The sequence below is a fragment of the Colius striatus genome, chromosome 1 (assembly GCF_028858725.1).
Source record: "Colius striatus isolate bColStr4 chromosome 1, bColStr4.1.hap1, whole genome shotgun sequence".
NCBI classification, from domain to species: Eukaryota; Metazoa; Chordata; class Aves; order Coliiformes; family Coliidae; genus Colius; species Colius striatus.
This window is the reverse complement of record NC_084759.1, coordinates 91,479,701-91,485,368: the sequence shown is the minus strand read 5'-3', so window position 1 is coordinate 91,485,368 and position 5,668 is coordinate 91,479,701.

The window sequence follows — 5,668 nt, the reverse complement described above, 5'->3', positions numbered from 1 at the left end:
CCCGCCCGCCACCGGCACCGCCGCCACCGCCCGCCCAGGTGACTCAGGTGTGCCCGGGGCGGGGGAGCGGGGGTGCCGTCACTTCCTGGGCCCGCCCCGTTCCCTCCGCCGCTGAGGGGAGCGCTTGTGGCGCCCAACGGCCCGGCCGCGGGGACGCGGGTGCCGCTCCCGGGAGGTCAGAAGGGAGCGGGCTGAGGGCTGTAGCCCCTTACTCTGCCCCCCTTGGGATGTCTGCAAGACCGGGGCAGTGCTTAAGGCTCGGGGCTTGCGTCTCCCTTGCAGTGCCCTCCTCCCCGGAGGGATGCTCTTCGCCGGGCTGCCTGCGGGCTCCCGCCTCGGGGAGACGGGCAGCGGCGCGGCACGCGTGGCCAGAGCGCCTCGGGCGAAAGCGACGGGCGCGCTCCCATTAAGCTATTAAATAAAGGGGGAGGGAAGCCCCAACAACCGCGTTAATAATTCTACGCAGGGCTTGCTCTGGGAATCCCAGCGGGTCTGTGTCTTTCCGGCAAAGGAGGACAAACCTTTCATCTCTGCACCCTGCTCAGGTCTGTGAGATTCGGTCTGTCAGTGGCAGAGGCTGTTTTCTGACCAGGCACACTCCAAACCGAGGGGGTTTAGGCTCTGGGAAACCGTACTGCCAAGAACTGACGTGTCCCTGGTTCTTAGTTGCCCCTGAGAGTGGGAACTTTGATGATCCCATCGACAGATTTCAGTGCCTGCATCTTTCTGTGGATCTAATTGCAGGTACCACGGGAATGTATCAATGGATAAAGAGTCTTGCTCTGTTAACTGAGACGCTGCAGTTGGAAGGAAGAAGCCTGCAGCCTTTGGTATGTAACAGGATGGTAAAGTGTCTATCCCGATCTGCATTATGGCCTTCATGCTTATCACATGCCTAAAGATTAAAAAAACTCGTGTTTGTCTTACTGAATCTCAGACTCGAGTCGATTGTTCTAGGCAGTTAGTGCATGATCATTTAGGTTAGGCAATAGATAGAGGACAATGTGTTTTAAAGCTAGGATAATAGCAGTAGTCAGGCTTGTCTTTGCAAAGCTCCATTTAAAAAGAATCTATAGAGACATTTAATTACTTTTAAAAGGCATGGGACATCAAGTCTGTTCTCAGAGCTTTATTCCATATGGACTTGTTCCTGCTTAATTTACTCCAGATTAAACTAAACAATGGCTTACTCTGAATGAGAACATCTATGTATAAATAAATCAGGAATAAGAAATAGCTGTGTGTAGAGACAAGCCCTTAGGTCACCTGCATGACCCAGCAATACACCTCTGTCTGACTTCCTTCTCCTGGCTATCCTCCTAACTTGTTCCTTGCTTTGATTTGGGACTTCAGCCATAACTGGATGAGCTTAGAGAGACTGCCTTGCTTTCCAGGAGCTCTGCCTATGTTGTAACAATTTGCAGAACCAAGGTCTTGGACACTTCTGGAGGTGTGCACGACTTTGTCCCAAATAGCACACAAGATATTTTATTCTACTAATGATACATTGCCATTCAAACTCCTGTTTCATTGGGATGACAGTGAAAATTGTAAAACTGAATTAGATGAAACCCAACTTGGAATTAGTTGGCAGTTGAGTTTAAGCAAAAAGTAGATTGCAATATACCTTCTATCTGCACTGTGATTTGAGAATTAATTCAACAAACACCAGCAACAAAGGAGTGAGAGCTCATGGTAGGACATGGAACAAGCTCATCTAAGAGAATTTCAGTTACTTAAGTGCTTTCAAAAGGGCTAGGCCCAAATAAAATTCACATTTAAGGTGCTTGGAGGTCTGCCTGCCTGGGCTCTGAGCTTTTAGTTGATGAAGTGTAGGAAGGCTGAAAAAGGACACCAGAAGAGCTTGTCTTCAAGAAGCAGAAAAAGAAGGTAGGAAGGGAATTCCAGAGCAGTCACCTCCCTGACGAATACACCAGTAGCTGGCCAGGCTGACAAACTACTGCCAATGCTAGGTTTATTGAGAACAAGTCATGTGGAACCAATCTAATGTATCTTTTTATGGAAAGGGAACCAGTCTTGTATGGCTCCTTCTTACCTGTGTGTGTATGTTGGCAGAGGCATCACAAAGAAACTCTCTTCTCTCATAATTTATCATTGCCTTGCAGTATTTCTCAGTCCTTTCAGAGGACAGAATTTAATCCAGTGTTTCAGTCTTTTCTTTTTAGACGTACATCCTTCTAAAGTGTGTATGAAGTCAACTAATCTGAATTTTCAACAGGTCGCAGGACACCTTTGTCCTGTGTGTTACTGATCAAATATTTTGCTTCTGTGCTGCAGGTGGCAACTGTGTAATAGCTTTAAAGCTGCTACAAAAGAGCACTAACTTTCCAAAAAGATAAAGCAAAAGTCCTGCTGTTCACCCACTCTGCAAACATTTATGTTTTGGGTTTTTAAACACAAATGGTGCAACCCTGCAGCTGCCTTAAGCCAACTTAAACAGACATCAATCGTCTCTGGAGGAGGCTGCTGTCCCTTTTTTTATGTCAGTGCTAGTACTCACACGGTCGTACTCACGTTCATGTGGTTGAACAGTAACTGAACCAGCTCAATGATCTCACTTAAAATCCCTCCCTTGGTTAGTTTTCAGACAGATTGGGAAGCTGGCTCGCCTTACCAGATGCTCCTTAATGTCAACAGACGGGGAGGAGAGTGGGTTGGAAGGAAAGTACTTCCGAAGAAGGTGATGAAAGAGGCATAGTTACACGTCCTAGCAGATGCTGATCTCATTCAAAGCACACCCTTGGAAACAACTGAGAAGCGTGGTGTGGAGGTGAAAATGTGCGGAAGGAAGAGGGTGGGAAATCTTAAAACAGCTTTTCTACTAAAGAATATATTTTTTAAAAATAAGTACAGTGTAGGTACTCCTCCTGAAGTCCAGGACACGCTCCAGCTGGGCTGCTCCTAGTGCCCAGAGACAGGCAGGTGTATGATTTTTTGCTAGTTCAGAGCTTAAGTTAGTGGCAGCTCTGTCAGCTCAGCACCCCAAGAGTCAGTTCCTATAGAAATTTATTTGAAGGTTTAAAAGTAAGCCATGAATAAAAAGGCAGGCTGGGACCCATGCTTGAGCCTTCATCAGCGTGGTTTTAGTGCTTGTAACTGTAACACTAACAGTGAATAAAAATTCCATGGCTTCCTTATAAAGCTGAGAACTCATCATTAGAGGCAGAAAACTGAGACACATCACATTTTGCTGGAGATCACATGGGCTCCTCACTGTAGAGAGAATAACAGACCATACTCTGTATTTGATGCAATATAGTAAGAAAATTACAGTTTGAGGGTTTTAGGTAGGCTTCGCAGATTGCTTTTAACATGTCTTTATGGGATTATATCCCAAAAAACAGATCAGGGCAATCACTCCTCTCCCAGATGCTGAACTTTAAAGCCCATGCAAAATAATAGCATTGCTAAGTGATCCAGATTCGAGATTTATGTTTTTTTCCAAGAGACAAATACTATGCTTTTACACTACTGAATTATTTGTTGCTAACATGCTTCCTCTGTAAGGATAATAAAAAGCCCTGCTCTCAGGAACTTAATTGAGAAGTACTAAGCAACCCCAATTTTACATCTATATTATCAGCTCTGTTTATGATGGTGGAGGGCCTGTGCAGAGTAAAATAACACGGATTTCAATAAACCTCAGTTTAATCACGTGTGCGAGCATGAATAACTAACACGGCTGTTTCTGTGGTATTAGGGAAAAGAATGCCTAGTTTCAAACTTTCGTTCTCAAACCTTCGGGAACAAAAAAGTCATTCTGCACGAGTTCCTCAAGCTCCATCTTGCTCTGCATCCTGGCTCGCACCGTCTTTCCCCCTCCACCCCCTGCTGTTAGCTGTGCTGCAGGGCACCACCTCCGAGGTCATTACCAAAGGATTGCTTTCTTTTGTCAGCCTGGCCAGCTCTCTCCTGCTGCCTCTACAAAGCCGAGGGCTCGTCTAGTCCGCCCCCCCCGCCCCGAAATCCACAAAGGTCCCGAGCCAGAGCCGCTAGACACTCTGCTGGTTTTACAGACTCGGTAGACCCGCGCCAGTTTACCTTATCTGCTGATCTGGCTCCACGAGAACGAGTCCCTAATGACTCACGTCCACCTCATACCTGGTACGCAGGGGAAGGAGTTGTTTTTCAAGCCGGGTCCCACAAATCCCAGCAAATAACGCCTTGTTTCCGCACAGAGCTGCTTTCTCCTAGGAGGTGCTGAACAGAGCGTGTGTTCCCGGGAGAGATTTGCTTGGCACACACACCTCATGTCGCAGGGTGTCGTGAGACGGGGTGACAGGGTGAGTCAGAGCTGGCGGCCCGCAGGCACCGTCTGTGGGCATCCCTACGGGAGAGCGCTTGGCAGCGCTCTCTGGGCAGAAGGCAGCTGCAGAGTCACGGTGAAAATTAAGCAGAAACAAACCCCTCGTTTTCAAACCCAAAGACCTTTATGTACAGTTATTTTAGCACAAGTGAATAGCAAGAAAAAAAATATAATCTGGTACCAAAATCTGAAAAAAAACCCCTCTTTCCACCAAAGTGATTTCATTCAGAGGGGTATTTTATTCTCCTTCATACATGGAAACCTTGGAGTGCTACTCTAACACTTAAACCTTAATGTAGAATTTGGAAAGAACACTCAAAAAAACCAACTTTTAAATCTATTGTCACCAACTACTAACACTCACTAAACACACGGGTGTTAATAAAACTTCTGTATACAAATTAAGAAGGTTCTTCTCAGTGATGTTCAATGGTAGGACAAGGGGCAATAGGTATAAGCTGGAACATAAGAGGTTCCAAAGAAATACAAGGAAGAATTTCTTCACTGTGAGGGTGAGGGAGCACTGGAACAGGCTGCCCAGATGGGTTGTGGAGTCTCCTTCTCTGGGGACATTCATAAACCCACCTGGATGAGTTCCTGTGTGACCTACTCTAGGTGGTGTTGCTCTGGCAGAGGGGTTGGACTAGATGATCTTTCGAGGTGCCTTCCAACCCTTAAGATTCTGTAATTCTGTGAAGGTACATTCTAAAATAGATTACTATACAAGAAAATGGATGTATCTCTTTGGCTTTGCAAAGCCCTTGTGTGAATGCAAACACTCAATAACAATAAAGGGGAACAGGCTCCTAAGCAATAGTAGAATTAAACTCTAGAGTGTCATTAAGAAGCATAACTGAAGGAAATTATTTTAAAATATGACTCTCCAGAATAGGTCTCCATTAATGAACTATCATCCCATTCTGTCTGCCCCCACAGTTGACTTGGCCTTCAAAAATAGGCTCCCACAAAATTGTGGCAATTTAGAACTTGCAGGTCATACCCTTGCCCTGAAAATGTGGTCCCACAGCTCAAGTACAAATCTATAATGCCAGTACAAATCTACAGTGCCGTGTTTAAATCTGTTGTGCAAAGCCCTGGATGGCCTTTGTGTGAATTAACCTTAGCACCTGCAGTGCAGCTTAGAGCTGAAGGCAGCAGCCTCGAAGTCAGGCAGGCACAGGGATCTGCCCAAAGGAGTAAATTGTTGGATATTGGATTAGAGGCTTTTGGTAAATTGTTGTAAAAGATCTGGAAAAGACTCCTCTCTATTCTGGTTGACTAATATTTTCCATTATAAAGGACTCTTTCTTTGGGAAGCATTAACACCTCTGTTGTTTGTTG